The sequence below is a fragment of the Schistocerca americana genome, chromosome X (assembly GCF_021461395.2).
Source record: "Schistocerca americana isolate TAMUIC-IGC-003095 chromosome X, iqSchAmer2.1, whole genome shotgun sequence".
Classification (NCBI taxonomy): domain Eukaryota; kingdom Metazoa; phylum Arthropoda; class Insecta; order Orthoptera; family Acrididae; genus Schistocerca; species Schistocerca americana.
This window is the reverse complement of record NC_060130.1, coordinates 616544620-616569482: the sequence shown is the minus strand read 5'-3', so window position 1 is coordinate 616569482 and position 24863 is coordinate 616544620.

Here is a 24863-nt window from a genome sequence, read left to right as displayed (position 1 = left end):
ACGAAATGTCAGTCACCAAGTTTCTCCTCCGAATGCCAAAATATTTTGTTGTATCCCATCTGCAAAGCGAGAATTGACCATCGTAATAAACAAGATTGCTTGGGACAAATTTAGTAGATTAGTTATAAAGCGTTTCTGAGAAAGAGAAATTTGTAAATATTGAATATAAATTTAGGGGTTTGGAAGTCTTTTTTGAAGGCACTTTTATGGAGTACAGCCTTGTACGAAATTGAAACGTGGACGTTAAACAGTACCGACAAGAAGAGAAAAGAAACTCTCGAAGAAAAGTAATGATGCAAGTTTTAATCAATGACCGCATTTACTGTACACAACACACAAAAGTACTAAAGTACTCTGCTACATGTACCCGTGTTGTAAACAAGAAAATATTATTGCAATACTGGTCTGCTAACTAACATTCTTCATAGACAAGTAGCATTTTTGCCTTCTCTTTGTTGCACATTGCACTCAACCAAATCTTCTGCCAACACAGCTGACTGAATGACCAGCGTGGATTTGTCTTTGTTTACTTTTGTTTAGTGTCAGCTCCTGCAACTGAACGAGTTACGTTACCTGTAGTACGCCCTGGCAAAGGAGAGTCAACGTCAGTTTTGTGTTACGTTTTTAACTACGTCATCTTCACGTGAATGGTACACTGTGATACGTTTATGAACAGTTCTTGAGGAGAGGAAGTGAATAACGGAATAAAGAAATATATGGTGCAATTCAAAAACGGCACACTGCTGTTCACATCTTCGAAACGAACAAATTTACAAGAAAGGTGCTCATGCTGGTTAACGATCCCTGACGCTAAACCTCATTTAATTGATACATTTTTTTATTTTGCTTCTGGCCAAAAGTTATCTGGAATATATAAAACAGATCCATAACAGAATTCAGTGGCACATGACTCCAGTCACATTTAAATCTCTTCCCTGTTGCTTGACCTTGACATTAGTGGACTACCTTCTGCTTCTTACTTTCCAGGTACTTAGTGAAGCATAGTTAGCTTTTTCTCTAATACCATTATGTTCCAATTTCTGCAAAAGTGTAGCATGAATCAAAAAATCAAAATCTGTTGTTAAATTAAAGGCAATACCTACTGTTCTCGACCTATCGTTTAACCTGTTAACACCTCACACACGAAAGGAGGAATTGCATGTTCGGTGGGTACTCCTTTCCTGAATGAATTTCCTGAACGAAGTTCCGTTTTAAACTCGTAAGGACGGTTCGTACGTATCAAATCTTGCCCTTACTCGTGACTGCCGTTCCGGAGCCCACAGGTGGCGCGGGGATGGCCAGTATAGCAGCGTTTTGGCGTCGGCCGATTTGGCGCGCGGCAGTTGGTGCGAGGGATTCTGCAGAATGAATCGCAGGCAAGTACAGCGTGCACATTCACGCATCGGAGTGCGAAAAGTATGGACAGACATTAATAACTGCTGATTCGTGTTAGTTTTGTGTGAAATGAGGCAATATACAACGTTTTACGGCGACCAGATCGAATAAAAACAGCAATGGCTAACTCGAGTGAGTTGTGGAATCGCGTGAATGCCGATGTAATGAGTTTGAACCTTAGACACCATAGGAGCATTTTTATGAACTGAAATTAGTGTTTAATACAAATTTTTTTGATTTATAGAGATGTTTCTTATAATTTTCTGCGCGTTAATATTTAGCGTATGGCATTGGTGGCCGGGAGACCCCTCGCGGGACGATTCGGCCGCCGCTCCGCAAGTTCTTTAACGCCACTACGGCGACTTGCGAGTGAATGAGAATGAAATGAATATGAAAGACACATAACACCCAGTCACCTCGAGGCAGAGAAAATCCCTGACCCGGCCGGGAATCGAACCCGGGACCCCTTGCACGGGAAGCGAGAACGCTACCGCAAGACCACGAGACACGGACTTCTGCGCGTTCCTGACGTAGGTATGTGCAGTAGTGATATAGCGCACGTGTCGGTTAGGAGCACTGTTAGGAACTTTATTACCGTGATACGTATACCCTGGAAATAAAGCTACTCGCCAATGCTGTCAAGATCAAGTCTGATGACAAATAAATACGAAACCAAACTAAAAACGCAAGTGTCCGAGAACCAACATTAATCTAAAACCTCCGTGAGGGCTTACAAACTGCTTGAGAATGACACAAAATTCGAAACCGGTCAGAAGAAAATATAAACTGAATAAAAATTAGCAATTATAAGCGAATATTTGAAACTCAGACTGGCAAAGTCGGCCTTCTACGCCATCCCTGAAGGTTTGCTCGCCATCACGTATATCAACGCTTCCTGCAGGAAACGCTCCGTCAGAGCAATTTGTCCGACCTGATGCAGAGCGGATAATGATGCGGAAGCCGGCGTAGACTTTCTCCGTCCCAGATCGGACGATCGGACACCTGACTCACAGCCGCTTCCACGCCTTGCACCTACATTTCTCGAGAAGGGAGCCCCAAATCCCCCGCAAGTCGCCACACCTCGGATGCCGCTTTTACGCTATCTCGGCGCTCGTTCCGTTTTCTCGCGCTTCCCCGACGACGGCTGCGTTGCTTCGAGGTCGTGCATCTCGTGCTGAGCTGTGTGAGTTTCAAGGTCCTAGAGCATTTACTAGACTACAGCATTAGGAAGTTCCTGGAGGAGAACTAGCGTCTCTCAGAGAATCAGCATGAATTCAGCAAACACCACTCGTTTGAAACACAGCGTTGTTTTCTTTTCTTCTGTTAGCAATTTAAATTTGCTAGCGGACAACATGATTCCGAACACGACTGTAAATGCTATTTGTGTTCTTTATCGGCCAATTTCGTGTCTAATGTCACTGCCAAACAGCAATTATTTTGCTTGCGTGCCTACCACTTAGCTGGCAAGCGACTAGCATACGGCAGGAAACTATAAAACCAACGGCACGCAGCCGCGCTAGTGTGTCGTGTTCAGAAGTCTGGAGATAACTACGCCAATACAACACAACATAGCACATTTCTGGCCGCATCATATGTTCCCAACCACTCGCGATGTGAGGGTACGTTCAGCATTGTTTAACGTGATCATTTCGGTGATCCAGGTGTTATGGTATGGGGAGGTATAATTTTGCATAGGCGACCTGACCTCCAATTCACTGAACATGGTGCCTGCCGCGGTGGCCGAGCGGTTCTAGGCGCTTCAGTCCGGAACCGCGCGACTGCTACGGTCGCAGGTTCGAATCCTGCCTCGGGCATGGATGTGTGTGACGTCCTTAGGTTGGTTAGGTTTAAGTAGTTCTAAGTTCTAGGGGACTAATGACCTCAGATGTTGAGTCCCATAGTGCTCACAAGGGAACCTCCCCATCGCACCCTCCTCAGATTTAGTTACAACTTGGCACAGTGGATAGGCCTTGATAAACTGAACACAGATCAATTGAGAAAACAGGAAGAAGTTGTGTGGAACTGTGAAAAAATAAGCAAAATATACAAACTGAGTAGTTCATGGGCCACATACGCAACATCAAGGAAAACGCGAGCTGAGGAGCGCCGTGGTCCCGTGGTAGAGTGAGCAGCTGCAGAAGGAGAGGTCCTGGGTTCAGGTCTTCCCACGCGTGGAAATTTTACTTTCTTTATTTTTGCATAGTTATTATCAGTCCGTTCGTTCATCGACGTCTCTGTTCACTGTAATAAGTTTAGTGTCTGTGTTTTGCGACCGCATCGCAAAACCGTGCGATTAGTAGACGAAAGGACGTGCCTCTCCAATCGGAACCGAAAACATTTGATCGCAAGGTCATAGGTCAACCGATTCCTCCACGGGAAAACACATCTGATATATTCTATACGACACTGGTGACGGCATGTGCGTCATATGACAGGAATATGTTGTCGACCCACCTAACTTGTACACTTGGCGAATGGGTAAAAAGATTCTTCTACCTTGCCCGATTTAGGTTTTCTTGTGGATGTGACAATCACTCCCAAAAAAGTGATGAAAACATAAGAGTTTGTCACATGAACTGAAAATAAAATATTAAAGTTTGCACTCGGAGGAAGATTTGAACCAAGGACCTTCCGTTCCGCAGCTGCTCACGTTACCACGAGACCACGGCGCTCCTGCGGTCCCTGTGTTCTTAATGTTGCCTATGTTGCCATGAACTACTCAGTTTGTATATTTTGCTTATTTTTTCACAGTTCCACACAACTTCTTCCTGTTTTCTCAATTGATCTGTGTTCAGTTTTTCAAGTCCTATCCACTGTGCCAACTTATAACTAAATCTGAGGGGGGTGCGATGGGGAGGTTCCCTTGTCAGAGCCATTTGAACCATTTTTGAACTGAACATGGTACAGTCACCGGTAAACGATATTTTGACACTGCACTCATTCCCCATGTCCGTCTTTTCAGTGGTACGTTCGGTCTTGTCTTCATTTTTATGTGCGACGATGCGCGACCGCATTGAACAGCACAGGTGGAGGAGCTGTTGGAACGAGAGTATATTCGGCCAATGGACTGGTCTGCACCTTACCCCCATTTAAATCCCATTGAAGATGTTCGGGATGCTTTGGAGAGACGTATTGTAGCATGTCTACATGCACTAACGACCATTCAGCAATTGTTGACCGCATTGGTGGGGGAATGGAAGGTGAAAGTAGTGTCTTCTAGTGTTCATTACGTATATGATGTCAGTCGTCTCGCGTTATTTATTTAGATCGCATGGCCATAAAAGGGGCAGATTTGGACAATTGATCAATCATATTAGTTAGGAAATTCATTTGTATCCCTTTGTGTCCATTGGACATTGATATATAAACATTTGTAATGTAAAGGGGTTTTAATCTACAATAAATGTATTAGCGGAAACAGCATTTGTCATTTGGTAGTTACTATTTCCCTTAATCACTCATTTATGTTTATGTTGTAATTTAAATGTTAAAGTGCAAGAAGGGGGAGACAAAATGGCTCTGAGCACTATGGGACTTAACAGCTGAGGTCATCAGTCCCCTAGAACTTAGAACTACTTAAACCTAACTAACCTCAGGACATCAAGAAGTCCTTGCGAACCTTTCGGCGAGATCGATGACCTAGCAGTTTGACCCTCCTCCCCCCCCCCCCCCCCTCCTCTTTTAAACCAACCAACTAACCTTGTGGCCAGCACGGCATCACGTTGCAGAGCAAGTATTGCTGTCCATGGTGATCACACCGCACCCTATCGAGTACCATGTCCCGCCTTTTATAATGTCCAGGGCACCAACAGAAATCGCACAGACTGCACTACTATTATTGTATTTGAACAGAAGTGTTATTTCTGTTCGTCTGATTGCGTATTTCTTTCAGTTACCTTTCGTTTTATATTGTAGCAGTTCTTCGTCATGCTATATTTGCCGGCCGGTGTGGCCGTGCGGTTCTAGGCGCTTCAATCTGGAACCGCGTGACCGCTACGTTCGCAGGTTCGAATCCTGCTTCGGGCATGGGTGTGTGTGATTTCCGTAGGTTGGTTAGGTTTAGGTAGTTCTAAGTTCTAGGGGACTGATGACCACAGATGTTAAGTCCCATAGTGCTCAGAGCCATTTTTTTTGAACTGACATTGTCACGTACACCTTGAAAATACACTACTGGCCATTAAAATTGCTACACAAAGAAGAAATGCAGATGATAAACGGGTATTCATTGGACAGATATATTATACTAGAACTGACATGTGATTACATTTTCACGCAATATGAGTGCATAGATCCTGAGAAATCAGTACCAGAACAACCACTTCTGGCCGATATAACGGCCTTGATTCACCTGGGCATTGAGACAAACAGAGTTTGGATGGCGTGTATAGGTACAGCTGCCCATGCAGCTTCAACACGACACCACAGTTCATCAAGAGTAGTGACTGGCGTATTGTGACGAGCCACTTACTCGGCCACCATTGACCAGACGTTTTCAATTGGTGAGAGATGTGGAGAATGTGCTGGCCAGGGCAGCAGTCAAACATTTTCTGTATCCAGAAAGGCCCGTACAGGACCTGAAACATGCGGTCGTGCATTATCCTGCTGAAATGTAGGGTTTCGCACGGATCGACTGAAGGGTAGAGCCATCTGAAATGTAACGTCCACTGTTCAAAGTGCCGTCAATGCGAACAAGAGGTGACCGAGACGTGTAACCAATGGCACCCCATACCATCACGCCGGGTTATACGCCAGTATGGCGATGACGAATACACGCTTCCAATGTGCGTTAACCGCGATGTCGCCAAACACGGATGCGACCATCATGATGCTGTAAACAGAACCTGGATTCATCCGAAAAAATGACGTTTTGCCATTCGTGCACCCAGGTTGGTCGTTGAGTACACCATCGCAGGCGCTCCTGTCTGTGATGCAGCGTCAAGGGTAACCGCAGCCATGGTCTCCAAGCTGATAGTCCATGCTGCTGCAAACGAAGTCGAACTGATCGTGCAGATGGTTGTTGTCTTGCAAACGTCCCCATCTGTTGACTCAGGGATCGAGACGTGGCTGCACGATCCGTTACAGCCATGCGGATAAGATGTCCGTCATCTCGGCTGCTAGTGATACGAGGCCGTTGGGATCCAGCACGGCGTTCCGTATTACTCTCCTGAACCCACCGATTCCATATTCTGCTAACAGTGATTGGATCTCGACCAACGCGAGAACCAATGTCGCGGTACGATAAACCGCAGTCGCGATAGTCTACAATCCGACCTTTATCAAAGTCGGAAACGTGATGGTACGCATTTCTACTCCTTACACGAGGCATCACAACAACGTTTCACCAGGCAACGCCGGTCAACTGCTGTTTGTGTATGAGAAAGCGGTTGGAAACTTTCCTCATGTCAGCACGTTGTAGGTGTCGCTCCGGCGCCAACCTTGTGTGAATGCTCTGAAAAGCTATTCACTTGCATATCACAGCATCTTCTTCCTGTCGCTTAAATTTCGCGTCTGTAGCACGTCATCTTCGTGGTGCAGCAATTTTAATGGCCAGTAGTGTAATTGTAAACGCTTATTGCATGAAAGGTGACGTATTGTCTTTATAATCAGAACGATGTAATGAATGATTGCCTATACTAGTAGAGGTTGAAACGCCAGTGTAAATGAAGCGGCAAGCGTAACTCAAGCCCTGGGCGGAAAAGCCCGCACAAGTGTGTTGGTCCTGCTTCACACAGGAATTGCCAAGACGGACTATCTGGGCACCTGAACGCGGAAGCACAACACAGCGTTGACGAGCCGGTGTTGTAGTGGGGCCGGAAGGATAACCGGATATTACTTCGGAAACTCTGAAAATCTTGGACGCAGCAGAGAGGAACGAGGAAACGTTACCTCGGAAATAGCAGGCTGGGTTATAGTTAGAACGGTTAGGCACTGAACTGTTGGGGACTTATACAATTCTGGACTTCGCCTCCGGGTTGGGAGTCGTTGTTGAGTACGCAGCGTTCAGTGATAGAGAGTACTTCTTCTGCCTATACTCACCTTGAGACGTTATCTGAACTCCGTCCTTGTGGCTGGGAGTTCGCGTTTCTCGTCTGTAGAACACAGAGAGAGGGCAGTATTAGATTATACTAGTCAGAGGACCGTCTTGTGCAGTCCTAGTGTTTGAATAAGTTATATATATATATATATATATATATATATATATATATATATATATATATATATATATATATATATATATATATGTGTGTGTGTGTGTGTGTGTGTGTGTGTGTGTGTGTGTGGCTGGAGTTCTTCCGTCGGTGCAGATGTGTACGAGAACTATCACTCCGATGCACCGGACGCAGTACATACCGTGATATTGCTAATTGCTTCGGCTTATTAGGCCTATGAACCTAAACAGCTGTGATCAAGTAAATTTTAGTTCCACTGCGGTTGCACACCACTGAACATCATCTTTGAAAGTAGTGTCTTCTAGTGTTCAGTACGTATATGATGTCAGTCGTCTCGCGTTATTTATTTAGATCGCATGGCCATAAAAGGGGCAGATTTGGACAATTGATCAATCATATTAGTTAGGAAATTCATTTGTATCCCTTTATGTCCATTGGACATTGATATATAAACATTTGTAATGTAAAGGGGTTTTATTCTACAATGAATGTATTAGCGGAAACAGCATTTGTCATTTGGTAGTTACTAGTTCCCTTAATCATTCATTTATGTTTATGTTGTAATTTAAATGTTAAAGTGCAAGAAGGGGGAGACAAAATGGCTCTGAGCACTATGGGACTTAACAGCTGAGGTCATCAGTCCCCTAGAACTTAAAACTACTTAAACCTAACTAACCTCAGGACATCACACACATCCATGCCCGAGGCAGACTGAAGCGCCTAGAACCGCTCGGCCACTCCGGCCGGCAAGGGGGAGACAATCACCATTAAGAGATGCTAAGATCTGATTCAGGTGGTAGTCAAACAGGGCCAAATATTCATTTTCGCGTTCAGTATTACCGTTGAGCACATTCATTTTATACCTGCCTGGAGTAGCATCTTGTAACTTAATTTATTTTGTTTGCTCAAATGACAAATATTTTCTTCTTTCTGTGCGCCAGTACAGTCCAGGTGGATCCACAGAGAGGAAGCTAAATATTGCACCGATATCTCTCCATGTTTCTCTAAGGAAAATTTTCCACCGCGGAAGAGATATTCCGCATGCCTCTTCCTGTACATCAGAGTGGCGAGATGCATCATCGCCACTTGAGTCATCCTTCGAAGTACATTGTAATTTTATTAAGATTTTCTGTTTCTTCTTTTGTTGCGAGGTTATTGTTTCTTTTGCGTTTTAGGTTTTCGCTCATAAAAACATTTTTGCCTTTAGACTGTAGCTTAACTATCAATTCGAGCTTCAGTTGACTTTTGTATGGAGAATAGGTTAGCATGAATGATGTTCCTACTTCTCTGCCTCTTTTGGACTATGGTGCTATCTCTAAGGGAAGAAGGAAAGTTTTTGATGAACTAGGAGCGGGTGCATAAGAACACTTAGAAAAACATGGAAGAGTTGGATCGGAACTCTTAGATGTTCCGTACAGCCCCACAAATCAACTTGGAAAAATAGCCTTTCTGTCGTTAAAGAAAAAAAAATCGATAACTAAAAAATGGCTACTGCATAATAAAGTAATAGTCTGTGAATGTGCATTACACCTAATCTCAGTGTCTAAGTCACACGTTCAATAGTTGACACAAATTTTTGAAAAATTATCTGCAGAAATTTTACAAAATGAGACTTAAGCTTTCTCGGGCAGCGATGAAAGCAATATTGGCAAACGGTCGACACGCACTACAAAGCACCATGGCAGCCCGTTGAAGCAGTGTACAATATTCCCACGACACAGCAGCGAATAAAAGAGGAAAAGCATGATATTCCATTTTGCCTGACTATTCGATTCTATCCAGATCTCCTATAGACGAATTGCACTATTTGGGCATCAAAATCCGTGACAATGGCATAAGCAGAGAGGATGTAAGTGCAGACTGTCGACAGGAACAATGGATGTAGAAAAAATATATTAATAAATTTTTTTGACCTAAAAATAAGCGACAACAACGGCCATCATCAATTTGAAACACATAGAAAACCTACTACAACCGACATTAACATAAATAAAAATTCTTGTCATCTAAATTCGCATAAATACGCATATCTCAAAACGTTCAAATGTGTGTGAGTTCCTATGGGACCAAACTGCTGAGGTCGTCGGTCCTTAGACTTGCACACTACCTAAACTAACTTATGCTAAGAACAACACACACACCCATGCCCGAGGGAGGACTCGAACCTCCGACGGGAGGGGCCGCGCAATCCGTGACGAGGCGCCTTAAGCCGCACGGCCACAATGCGAGGAATGCATATTTCAAATCTATGATTAACAGAATTTTAAAGTTAGATCTCGATAATAGCGCGATACAAAATGAACGAAAAACACTACAATACAAAGCACAGTGACATGACTTCAACCCAAAAACAGTACTCAGATTATATCAACAGCATACAAAACCGAAAAATTAAGAATAGCAAATAAACTTACCTTTGTCCAAGTATCGAAGAAGGTGATCAACTTGTTCTAGAAAACAAAAATGAAATTTGCATCTCGTACCAACAACAATTTGAAGTCCAAAATACGATCAACAAAAAATAATACGTCCTCTTTTTCACGTCCAAGCATCTACAGAGTTTCTTATGACAACTATAGTAAATTTGATATAGAACAAACAGATAGGAGTTTCGGAATTAGGTCTAAAGACTATACACGAAACTGCGAAAGAAACCAATCCACATTTTACTTGCATTTAAAAAGCGAAAAATATAAGGGAGAAAATATTGCAAAATGTCCTAAAACTTCTGCACAATGTATCTAAAGGACGAACAATGAACATTTTGGAGGAAATGTAAATTTACACTTATACAGAAAAATACCCAGAGGACATCCTTAATGAACATTCATTTTTGAACATAAAAAATTCCTGGAAAATTTTATTGATGTTCTAAAAGAAATATGATAGAATTAGAGTAAATTTTCACGACAAGCAGAAAAAACAGACCACTTGTTATTTACGTAAAACAACAAAATACTGTCTCTGAAAATTAAACGTGATCACTCACTTCTCGTGAAATATAGTTTCCATTATAAACAAATATAAAGCTTTGCTGGGGCCAGAACTGTCAAAAAGCTGTCAAAAATATCTTGACCGAGATCACACAATTTAAGTACATAGAAATAATGTGATCATAATAAAGAGGTTCAAATGGCTCTGAACACTATGGGACTTAACTTCTGAGGTCATCAGTCCCGTAGAACTTAGAACTACTTAAACCTAACCAACCTAAGGACATCACACACATCCATGCCCGAGGCAGGATTCGAATCTGCGACCACAGCGGTCCATAATAAAGAGAAGACAGCCGATATCTACCTTTCAAGATGCAATATGGAGAACGTCACACCCGCTAAGACGTAAGCACAATGCGTCATATGTGGACAGAGTAACTAACCTAGACTTAAGGAAAAATATTATACCTATTTACCATCCACGCAGGTACTCTTGATAATGGTAAAACGCCGAAACTAGCTTGTAGTGTAACCTTGTAATTACTACGGGTAAATAAATCAATAGCGCAGCAGAAACCTGTACCAAAAATAAAATAGGAAAAAAAAATTTTTGGAAAAGAGAAATTTATAAACATCGAATATAAATTAATGAAATGTAGACAAGAAGTGAACAGAAGTTTTTGAAATGTGGTGCTACGGAAGAATGCTGAAAATGAGATGAGTAGACCGGATAACTAGTGAGGAGTTACTGAATCCAACTGGGGAGAAAAGGACTTCATGTCACAACTTGACTAGAAGATGGTATCGACTGATGAGACGTAGGACACATAATGAAACTACTATCCCGATTGAAGGCTACAACAAAAAGGGAACACTGGGCCAAATGAGATTTTGCAATGTGTAGCACCTCCAATTGCTGTGACTTCACTCCAAGAGTAAATAAAATTATTTTTTTCCATTTTAGGGTTCCGTATCTCAGTTGGTAAAAACGGAAACCTGATGGAATCACCTTGTTGTCCGTCTATCTTTCTGACTGTCTGTCTGTCTGTCCGAATATTAACACCCATTTTCTCAGGAACGGAAAGAAGTATCAAGTTGGAATTTATTTCACATACTAAGGTCTACGATCCCTAGGCGGTATGAAAAATTTAAGCATCAAAATAACGAAATAAAAAGATACACAGTTTATGTCACACATTTCGATACTCGCAAACTGAATCATCAAAACCTATAGGTGGCTTCCCGTTGACCTAGAATCATGAAATTTGACAAGACGCAAGATTTGACAGTACAAGGAGGGGAAAAATCCAAAAATTGTTAGCTTGTAATTATATCATTATATCACAAAGAAAAATATTTTTTGACATTTTTGGTTTGTTTATCCGTTTGTCCGTCTATTGAGACCCATTTTCAAAAAGAAATGGCTCCAAGCACTATGGGACTTAACATCTGATGTCATCAGTCCCCGAGACTTAGAACTACTTAAACCTAACTAACCTAAGGACATCACACACATCCATGCCCGAGGCAGGATTCGAACCGGCGACCGTAGTAGCAGCGCGGTTCCGGAATGAAGCGCCTAGAACCGCTCAGCTACAGTGGTCGGCCATTTGAGTCTTCGAACTGCTGATCGAACTCCTGGCAGTTGACATCATGGACGCCTTCAGTCCATATAGCATCGTAAGGCAATGTAGCCGAACAATGGGCACAATTTCGAACATACCTGGTCCTCAGTGGCGTCCACCAGATAACCATAGACCTCCGTCGTCATGTGTCCTCCTACCTCCACATGTGCGGCTGCTGCGTGGTTGTCATTTACGAAGGCCAATTTGGAGTTGCACAGGATGCAGCAAGGAAGGGCATGTTTGATTAGAATGTCTCCAGTGTAGCATCACACAACTGTCTGCCTCTGACATGACGCCCGCACCACAACTGTCATCCCTTCTGGTGACAGTTCTCGTTGCCCCCGCTACTTCGCAGTACTGCTTGAATCTCATATCGTCAACCACATTGGACGCCACCGATGCAATCGTTACACAACCTCCACAGCAACAAATGGCCATGTGGGTACCACTGGCACCACCACCAGTGGAAGCCGATCATCCCTCAGTCGCAAGATGGAGTTTATATCAACAACAGTATTGGCGACAGCCTTTCAGCTGGAGTGAAGTGATTTGCTCCCATCTTCTGACACGGAAGGCTGGTCATGGTAGTAGTGGTCATCCAAGCGCCATAAACGCAGGTGCCACAAGGTCTCTGATCAGGATGCCTCACCTGCAGTTTCCACAGACGACGACCATGAGTCGGAGGACAACTGACCCTTTGGATGATTCTTCGCCGGTCAAACACCCTATACTGCCGGAGCGAACGGATAATTCACTAGGGCTGCACACTTCTCCACGGAGCGACGATACAGAAATCGATCCAGACCTCCAGTCAGCGTGGGCGCCTCTGGCAGACACAGACTAATCACACCTACATTGCAACTTTGGTAGCTGGATGGGACTGTCTGTGACCGCCTTGTTCGCCCTCGATTACCTAAAATGTGGCACCAACCTCCCCTTACTGCGCCACCAATCCTACAGGCTTGCAACAATCAATACTAACCACATTAGTTGGCCTCCGAAGTTATTTCTATTTCGAGACGTGATGAGGGCATCTGACGTTAACATTGCACTCCTAAAGGAAGCACAACTGGCTGTTTTAACTCAAAATGCAGGATATATATCTTACATCTCTGCCGGCGAACCCCTAGGCAATGCCTTGGCTGCATATGTTCGTGATGGAATGCCCGTTATGGATCTCACCATTCTCCCAATGGCACGAGGCATGGCCTTCACCATTATGGCCATGTGAATCATCGGCATCTATGCCCCGTCCGGTTCTGCCCGCTGGCAGGAGAGAGCCACATTCCACTCCAAAGACTTTGCCCTGTTGTTCTTAGGTCGTTAAGCTAGTCGCATATTTAGTGGCGACTTCAACTGCGCCTTGCAACAGAAAGATCAGGCGACTCACTTTAATGCCTGTCAAGAACTCCATTTCATCGTAGGACCTCTGGCTCATCGACAGATGGACAGAGAAGTTTGGCAATGCCCATGGCCACATATCAAACAAACCATCCGAAAAGTTGACTTGATAGGATTAACGTCTCCAGGGAGCTAGTTTCTGATGTCCAAGATGCTGAACTGTGACCGCTGGCTTTCCCTGACCACAGTGCATACATCTGCACCATTTTCCTCAAATCGCAACCAGTGTGGCAAAGTCGTACGCCATGGAAAATATAGATCAGTAATCTCCAGGAGTCAGAGTGTCAACGGCGCGTAACAGAGACTTGGACGACTTACGACCGATGTCTCCCCACCTACAGACCTACTATGAACTGGTACTTAGGGTGGGCAAAGCCCTTATTACGGCAAAACCTGATGTTATACAGGAAGGACATGGCGACATGGCGCTGACATAGAACTAAACACAATTACGCTATTCTCTGAGATTAGGCAGCCAAGGACCTGGCCCGTCCATCCAAAGGGAGTGGCAGTGGATTACTGCGCGCATAGTAACGATGGCCCGACATCGTCTACAGGGAGTCCCTGTGAAAACGCATTTACAGGACTTACTGGACCAGGAGATACCTACCATGCATCATATTGCAACTAACGACCGCCGCCGTCGACGACAGCTCGAAACTAAACTCGTCACACCACACACAAAAATTTCACCCAACAATCTGAAACACTTATTGTTTTCGCTGATCACTATAGGAACATTTACGGAACCGGGATTGCCGTCGCGACAGCAACTGGTCAGGTCTTGTCTTACATCACTCCCTCCGTCCCCTGTGGGGAGGATACACAATTGATGGATGGAACATCAGGGACGAGGTGGAGGCCACTATCGACAAGGGTGCCATAACAAATCCTGCGGTATAGACGGGTTGCCTATAGAATTCTATCGTGGCATCTGGACGTTAATGGTCCCAAGATGGATCAGCAAGTTCTAAGAACTTTTCCCGCTGGGCCATGTTGTCCCTCCTGGCTTTGGCATGGGTATCATCATTCCTATACCTAAGCCACGCTGTGCAGCAGCGATCGCCGATTACTGTCTGCTAATCATCTGTAGTACGGACTACACAATCTTTGCCAATATTTTGGCGGTGTGCCTTTGTCCCATTCTTCCCACCATCCTTTCACTGGAACAGAAAATCCCAGGTGGTCAGGTGACTACGCAGACAACAACTGGCAAATCTCGCGATGTGATAGCACTGGCCGTGATGTGCCAACTCTGGGGTGCTGTGATCGCAATCCACTTCGATAGCACTTATGACAAAATAGATCACCGTCTCCTCTTCTCTGTGACAGCTCAGACGGGCTTCCCACCCCTGTCTCAACGTCTTACATGACATATATGACAGCGCTAGCTGCCACATACAAGTCAATCAGTCCAGTTCTGTTAGGCGATCTGCACTTCAAGACTGTTCACTGACGACCTTGCTGTACACGGTCGAGCTGGAACCCCTCATTAGGAAATCTCAAATCTACGCCCATGGAAGTCAAGCTACGACAACACACTTTCCGTTGTCAAGCATATGGCGACAATCTGCTCCTCTTGCTCTCTCGGGAGTGGAAAGACGACAGTCCTACTAGGCTGTCCACTGTCGACCCTGCTATGCACCTTTGTGCTGGAACCCCTCATAGGGAAATCTCAAATCTACGCTCATGAAAGTCACACTACAACAAACACTTTTCGGGAGTGGAAACATGACAGGCCATTGAATCAATCGTGATATACGGTGCAGCAATGGGCAGTTCGATGAACGTGAATAAATCTGCAGCGCTGCCAGTAAGATGCGACCTTGTCGACGCCGAATTAGCAACCTTCCCAAGGGCGAAGACCATTAAGTACCTCGGCATTGTCTTCACCCCCCAATACGTCTCCTATGACAGCCACTAATTTCCAGCACGCGTTGCAGTGTTTGCACCGAGATCTACAACACTGTATTCCGCCATTTCGGCCCTATTCAGCGGGTCGTCTACCTCAGTCGCCATGTTGCATCGAAACTGGTGAATGTTGCACAAGTACTACCTTTATTAGACACGACTGAACTTCGACTGCAAGCCGCCTTCGGCTACTATCTGATGATGGGAACGGATTTTAAGGTCCGGTATGAAACACATACCCTTCCCCAAGTGATGAAGGACTTGGTTTACTCAGACTGCAGTACAGGGCTGATACTCTGCATACTCGAATGATGCGGAAACAATGGACTGGAGTGAGAGCGTCCATCACACGCAGTATGGTGGACGTCCTCATGCTGGCATCCATCCTTCTGCCGGTGTCGGTTGGTCGCATTCATATCTTCTGGTCACATATTGCGACCTTTTTTGTGACTTACAGTTATGTGCATCCCGCACTCCTGACCACGTCAACAGACATTTATATCACCCTACTACGTCGAGACTCAATTATCATCGTCGAACAGAAGTACCCCAGGATCCACTGGTCAAATGTACGGCTCCATAGCCAACAAGTTTATCTACTAATATATGTTACCAATGGCGACCAATGGTGAAAATGTGACACAATTGAAGTTACGTGCAACTGGATTAATTGACACCCTGTTGTGTACTGTCTTCCAACACTTCGAGGGGGACACCCATCACCTCATACGCCCATCAACCCTTGACGTCTGGAAGCCCAGTCGCAAGATGTTCACCTGCTTTTTGTCCACTTCTCCGACCTCGGTTGAACCTGAGGCATAAATCTCTTCTGAGAACATATACTTCTCGGCTGCCAAGACCAACGCCATACTCTCAAAAGGTTGAACGCTCCGCTACTTCTACGGCGACGGCGACAAGGCTTTTGGCGCAGGTTGCAGAACGCCCACGCCGCCTTGGAGCGACGACCCAACTGAAAGACGCTGTTTGCCAATTACTTGCGTGAAGTATTCATGTCCCGCCCCCCCTCCCTATGACTCACCGCTCCCATTCGTCTCGTTGCATCTGCATATCTCGTCCCCGCCTCCTGGGGACGTCACAAAGGCAACTGCATCTTACCCACCGAACAAGGCAGCCCACATTAGGTAGCACCAAGACTCTTTACCCTCTCCCCCCCACGTCACCCGAATCGGGATTAAATGAAAGGAAGTCTCACCCATCCCACCCTAACTACCACATGCACTCCGCTCCTATGCATCCGAATGTGGTGAGGTCTGGGAGCACCGTGATCAGGCCTCAATTACGATCCCTGCCCTTCTGGCCCATCTGCTCCGTTGATGGGCTCATGTATAACCCCGATTGTTTCTCCTCTCCCCCTCCTTCCGTTATAGCGCACATTCTAATGTAAATATGTTTCTCTATTGTTCCTCTTACTGACATTTCACGTAAAGACAACAACCAAGTCCATCGGGTTGAAAGAACATGTGACTGGAAATGTAATGTAATGTGTGTGAAATCTTATGGGACTTAACTGCTAAGGTCATCAGTCCCTAAGCTTACACACTACTTAACCTAAATTATCCTAAGGACAAACACACACACACCCATTCCCGAGGGAGGACTCGAACCTCCGCCGGGACCAGCGGCACAGTCCATGACTGCAGCGCCTTAGATCGCTCGGCGACTGGTCATTTGAGAACTCCCTCACCGTATACGTCTGCTTCTCTATTTCGAAATTTAGCCAGGGGAACTTTTGACGTAAGTAAGAGACGGAGGGGCCGTCCTAGAAATGGAACGTTTTGTATCTTGATTTGAGAATTCAATAGAGCTCAAAGAAATCTTTTCTTGAGGTTCAGAAACATGACACTCTTTCCCATATAGTAGAGAGCATACATTAAGTATACCGTTCCCGATTTTTTCTTCGTCGTAGCTCTTCTGCTTGTGGGGGGAATCAAGCAGCAATTGCCATGATTAGTGCAGTTGGTCTGAGCCGTCCCAATTATCAGCAGTTGAAACTGCATTCGACGACCTTTTCAATTTATTCGCTAATTAAAATCGAAACAAGGAATATGCCTTTTGAACAGAAGGCGCAATTGAACATTTTCTCAAAGTAAATGTCACGTCACTGCAAATATAGCAGCAGTTATATGCGTTAATAATGCATTTACGAGACAATGTTGTATAAGCATGTTAATAGTAGATTGCCTGTTAGAATTATACTACAACACAATTATCATGAAATAAATTAGAGAAGCGTCAAAACACAACTCCTTTATTGTAACAATCCGTAAGAACTGAAGGTCCTTTACTGTCCACAGTTCAACAGTCTGCGTGATAAACACGTATGTAACATATACTTGATCACGTAATGATACGGTGCTGTTATAGTTACAACATTCTTAGACGCTGCTGTTAACTACTTATACGCGGAATCCAATTTTCAGTCAGAAGCTGTAATTAGAGTTAATGACTCTGACAACTAATACGTGAATTCCAACGTCAGGTTCGATTCGTTGGCACCAAATCAACAATGTTTAATTTATTTAATTATCTTAATATGTTTTGTGTTCAATAGAGTTAACACAGTGAATAGTTTCTCAGAGACCTCCATGTGAAACGAATTAGGGCCTCCCCAACTTGTTCTTGCGACGCAACGTCGGAAGACGACGATGAACTTTTTTGTTCACAAGACTAAGTAAATTCAATTTCCCAGTATTAATCTCACCAGACAGGACAGTCTGACCCTTAAAAGAACACATGAGTCCCTTTGAACAGTTGTAGACGGTGTAGAACTGGTATTACGTGGTCATGCGGCCTTCCATCTCCAGCGTAGGTCACGGCAGTAAAGTGGTGTATATATGCCGATATGGAATAAGCGAAGTAAGATTTGTAGATGTGGAGACGTGACAAAATGGCTGGACAGAGTTTGGATGTGGGTGTATGGATGTGGCCACACCGTGAATGAAATTGCTCGATCTGTTGGTTTCTCATTGCGGGTTGTCGAACTTGTCTACGAGAAATTGTGTTCCACACGCAGTCATGTAAATTTCTTTGAGAGGAAAAAGTTTTTTTCCACGTGGTTTTAGAAAGGATGGCTCGTTTAAACACAATTTTCTTTTTTTCACATGACAGCCTTCAAACTGTGATTTTATTTACTGATTATTGATGTGTAATAGAGGAATAATGTAACACATACACCATTAAACACAGTACTGATAATGATTTTCGCAATTGCAACACTTTTAAATTGAATAGCATCTTTGTACCTTGGGGCAGTTTTTCACATTTGGCTAAATATTACTTTTCCGAACTAATTATTGTACTTTCAAAAAAAAAAAAAAACGTTGCAGCACACTAAAAAATATGCTAAAATTTCAAAATTGTATATGAAAATGTATTTAACTTCTAGAGGCGAAAATCTGACTAGTGTTTCACCTTGCAACACTCTTCCCTGTTAAGTTTGTATGCTCTTAAAACTTTGAGCCTCGATTTCAGGAAACTCGAGAATTCGAACGTACTAGATCAGCACTTCTTAGTCTGAGAATGAAAACCACTCATGCGAAGTATGAGCAACATCGGTGAACCGCTGGATATGTGCTCCCCTTATAGGGGAAAGTAGGTGAATAGTGCGCACTTAAACTTTACCTTTTTTAATGATGCTGCCGCCATTTGACTGTAATAATTTTTATTTTATTGTTATAAATTCAGTTTCAGCCTTAAGCCATTTTCTAGTACAGAAAGTTATTACGGTATACTGATAATTTTTACTTTATGGACCGTCTTACTACAACTGAATGAAACACTATTTTCGTGCCATATGCGTTTCGCCTTTATTTTCTGCAAGACATCTTCAGTGGCCTGGAATATGTACATATTTTTGCTATTTATTTTACATTTTGGTCAATGTACCTATACGTTATAAACAGTTCTGGTGGTTTGTTTTTGTTATTATGTAGTAATATTTTGAACTGTACTTACAGGTTGCGTGGCCGATTTTATACATATTACGCTCCTGTTGCATTATTGGTGTTGTTCCTGTTCTTACAAATGCCAATTTGCGGTTTTATCCCACATTTCACAGCACTAGGAACTGAACACTTGTTTTGATGCAATGTTTTTGTTTGTGTTGTCGACTGTCAGATGTTATTGCCAAAGATCGAATGTTATTGCCAACTTTCGAGTGTAATTATTGAAGTATCTCTGACCTGTTCTTGCATGCATTTTTTGTGGGCTGTGTGTATTTTTTTATGGGTTGTGTGTGTGTGTGTGTGTGTGTGTGTGTGTGTGTGTGTGTGTCCTGAAGGCGAAGGGGAGGGAGATTTTTTTTCTGATTGTGTGAGGGACGATTTTTATCGTATCTGTTCTATTATTAAGTGTAGTAGGGAGCCTGTGCTGATGTGTGTTTGTTCATTTCTCACATGTTTGTTTTCAGCGACGGCTTTCTGAATGTGGAAGTTTTCTTGAATTTGTATAATATGTTTGTCATGGTTGCTTATTCTCACTATTTTCATTTCTTGTTCCATGTTTGTAGGATGGTCATTATGGTGTTTTAAATGTTCTGCAAATGTGGAATGGTTTGTTTCGTACTTCCAACTCCTGATATGTTATTTGTATCGTGTTTTAAAATTCCTGCTTGTCATGCCTATGTATACTGCATCACAACTTTGACATTCAAGTTTATATATTCCTGATTGCTGGAATTTGTCCCTCTTGGTAGCTGGTTGGCTTCGGTGTGATTGGAGGGTTTGCCCAGTCTTGTATGCTGTTTGAAATCTCTGTCTTTTTAGGATGTTTGCAGCTCTGTGTATTAATTTGTGTGTGTAAGTCATGGTGTTCCATCTGGTTCTTTTCTGGGTGGTGCTGTAATTGTGTGTGTTTGTTGAGTGTGTTTGTAAGTATACAGTTTGTGAGCTCTCTTGTATTCTGGAAATGTTGTGTTTGTTTTGTATTTGTGTTTTTATTTTTTGATTGAGCCTGACTACTACATGTGTGTCATACCCATTTTCCTAGCTATTTGTATGACTGTACTCTTTTCTTTTTCATAGTTCCTCTTGTTGAATGGGATTCTGTTTAATCTACGTAACATATGTCAGTGCAGCAAGTTTCTGGTTGTGGGGATGGTTAGACGTGGAATGTATTATTGTGCCTGTGGCTGCTGGATTTCTAAAGATGTTAAATGTATGTTTGCTGTTTTCTTTTTTTATTGTAATGTCAAGAAAATTTATTTGATTTTCTATTTCAAGTGTGAATTTTATGTTCTGATGAGCTTTGTTGATTTCCGAGTGGAGTTTGTCTTTTTTTCACCTGTCTCCTCTGCCAGACAAATCATGTCACCCACATATCTGTACCAACATATGATGTCAAAAGACATCAGACTGGTATGAAATACAAGTCCTTGTCGCAAAAGCGTATCTGGTCATATAGCCCAGATCAGTCATTAGTGAAACTGAGAACATCTCTAAAATGCCTAAATATATTGCAAACTTTCATTTGTAGACCCTGTAGCACAGCTGTTATATGAAACTGCTCATCAATAAACAGTTTCGTATAACAACTGTACTATAGGGTCCAGAAATGAAAGTAGCCAATATATTTAGGCGTTTTATAGATGTTCTAACTTTAACTAATGACGTATCTGGCCTATATGACCATATATGCTTTTTCGCCAAGGACTTATATTTCATACCTGTCTAATGTCTTTTGACACATAAATAAGCTTTTGTACTTGGAAACGGTCTAAGGCCGAAATCTGGATCGTATAATAATAAAATAAAAATTATTACAGTCAAATGGCGACAACACCATTCAAAAATTTTACCATGACCATGGTTCCAACCAAAATAAAAATTATTGAACATTATTATTTTGGAACATCCATGATAAGAACCATAAAACCAACTGTACGTAGGACTACTGTAATTCCTCTACTTTCACTATACTAAATCAATTTAAATGGAAAATAACAGAATAATTACAGTAATCTTCAAATGTCACAAATGGAAGATTGCGCACAATTCCACATGGCATGTGGTAACTATCCGCAATGATTGGGAAATTGTACGCTTGAGAAAGGAAGCTTAAACTTCTGTTAGAAGATTAGAGTAATGAAATATATTTAAACGGTAATATTGAATGTGTAATTACTGTAATTTTTACTTTTCAACGATTTTTAGAAAGCTCATTTATTGAATAAGCTGTAATCATCATCATCATCAAGTCTTCTCTAGCACATGCAGCAGGATTCTAAACCGAGCAGTCAACACAAATGTACCACAATCCTTCGTCTACTTCTCCACAGATGCAACGTAACTCATTAGGTTTTTCGTTTCTTTAAGAAATTTCCGCCATTTGACTAAAAATTACTATTCATTTATTCCACACAATTATTATTTAGGCGTTATAGCCATTCATGAGTACAAATTGAAGTATCACAAAATGCCTGACATGCCAAATGACACATCATCGACGAAGCAACATGTCATTTAGGCATGTCGGACATTCTGTGACATTTCACATTGCACCTGAGAATGGCTAGAAAGCCAAAACCATGATTGTGTGAAATATATGAACAACAATTTACAGTCAAATGGCGGAAATCTCTTTCAAAAAGTTCTACATGACTTTGGTCTCCCACGAAGAAAAAATCATAACTCATTAGGTTCCTTACTAGGTGTTGGTAGTGTTTCCAATGTTCCAGTAAACTTGTTATGGTAATCATACTAAATTCTGGAAACTTTCACACCTCAGATTGCTCTGACATTTCCTCTTTACTTCTGGTTTTCTTTTCCTGGTCCCCAGTAAGGCACCCACGTACAGTTTTCTCATTCTTATTCTTCAACTCAGTCTGTTGTCTCTATTCATTTCCCACCTTATTTTCCACTTCCGCATCTTCCAGCTTCTTTTTCACGGGGTTGCGCACCTGTTCTCTTTCAGTGCACCAGATAACTTATTCAATAAATCAGTAATAACTATAAACTTAGAATGAAACAACAAGTTCACTGATACCAGCCACTGTTTATTTATATCCACAACGCGTTTCGAAGGCTTAAACCTCCATCATTTGGTTGATTTGGGGGGAGGGGACCAAACAGATAGGTCATCGGTCCCATCGGATTAGGGAAGTATTGGGAAGGAAGTCGGCCGTGCCCTTTTAAAGAAACAATCCCGGCATTTGCCTGAAGCGATTGAGGAAATGACGGAAATCCTAAATCAGGATGGCCGGACGCGGGTTTGAACCGTCGTCCTCCCGAATGCGAGTCCAGTGTGATAACCACTGCCCCACCTCGATCGGTCATGAGGTGCATTTACATGTGATAGTACGACATATGTATGTGTTGTGTTACGATTTTGGGGTAACTCGTGGCACTGTCGCCAATGGTCACAGGCTCCTTTCTCTGGAGTAACACATCACATGTAAAATCATAAAACAACACACATGTGAATGCACCTGATGATGGCGGTTTAAATCTTCGAAACACGTTGCGGATTTAACGAAACAGTAACTGGTAACAGTAAACTCGTTGTTTCATTCGATATCAGTACCAGTCACTGTAAAGCATAACCGAAAATGTTTGCATTTAAATTTAAACTTATCTTATTATTTTCTGTCCGCTGAAGATAACAAGAAACTGGTCTGTCTTATTTACCTCACTCTCGCGCATACCACAACTTAAATAGCACCTGTATTCTTGTTTCTGTTTGTCACTTACAGGAATCAGAAGAGAACAGTAATAGTTGGAAGTCGTCATGTTTATCGCAAGCTTATAATATTGAATATATACATCTACCCGCTGCGCACAGTTATCCTCTAAGTCTTATTCTGACACAGATGTGTTGTAGTATGATATTGTCAGACGACCGTGAAATTTTAGCAGCCAGCCATGACCATGGGGAAGCTAATTCGGAAGGGCGGCAAAAGAGTCTTCCACGTTCCGAGCGCGGCAGCCTCGATCCGTCTGGCCTGGAGCGGCCGATTACGGATGTGTAGCCTCCACTGGCCTCGCAGCAGTTCCCTTATCCGGAGGCATACGCTTGCTCTTTTGGCATTGCCGAGGCCACGCGTTCAGCTCCTTCTCCAGAAGCTGAGGGAACTGGAATCACTGTTCTCACCCACTGCGCTCATCCAACGGTGGGAATTCTGTTCGTCATTGCTTTATCGAAATGGAGAGACAGGCATGCGTCTCTTATCGATCTAAACATATTGGAGAAAAAAAATAAGAGCAACGGACAAAACATTTTTTACCTGATACTATGTAACGCTACATCCAGCCTTTGAAAATCGTCTTAAATCGGCGAAGAAGAAAGCCCACAAGTTCCGTCGGGTAAGTCATTTCCATCTGAAGCCATTCACTGGTTTGATACCATACAGCTACCATATTGTGTGGATGTTGATTCCTACTTTTCACCCGCTGTTCTAAATAAACCTGTGAACATACTGGGTGGTTATAATTAAACTGTCGGTGTTTCGAGTGCTGCAGTTCTGGCTCTACACGTCGCACGACGCTGGAACACCGTACTTATGTTTATTAATCGGTGCGCTCGCGGCGAATGCTGAAAAGATAATACTTCAACTATCTGCCACCGGTTGGAAAATATGGCTCTGTAAACAGTCAGAATGTGGTGTGGGTCCAGTGGAACGGAAGTAACGATAAAACACCTGATGACAGTGATTCTGGCACGTTTGTTAGTATATGATCACAAGTTATAACATGTGTTGAGTATGGTCTCCCGACACAGAAACATGCTGCACCAGTAACACTGCAAGGTCTACAGTAGCTCTCAGCATATCCGGTGTAATCAGGCTGATATATCGTCGCACACTACCCTTAAGATCAGGTACCACTGTCCTGTCACTTGCGCCCAGCTTCCAGTACTTGGACCAGTTAGCGCCCTCAGAACTGAACACTCCTATCACAGCACATTAAACTCATCCTCCATTCGAAACGCAACACCGCCACTGTTCACGACTGCATTACCCTCCGCCACCTCAAAGAATGTCCTCTCTCCTTCCTCGCCACCCTTGCCACCGTGTGCAACATTATTCTCTCCACTGGCTTCTACGCCGACCGGTGGAAGAATTCCTGCATCCTTTTGTTCCTCAAACCTAACAGACCCCCTTCCAACACCTTCTCCTGTCGCCCCATTGGCCTCACCTCCATGATCAGTCAAGTCTTTGAGTCCATCCTCTCCTGCAATATCCATCACCACCTAAGTCAACACCACTTTTTCTCTCTTTCCGGCAATCCTTCTCCGCCAACGACCAGATCCTAACTTCAGCCGTCTCCTCTCCCTCCAACTTATCTCCCATCACTCTGCTATTTTTGTTTACCTTGACCTGCAGAATGCCTATGACCATGTACCGCATTCTCGGCTCCTTTTCAGGCTCCATACCTACGCCCTTCATATCAACTTTATCCGTCTCACTACCT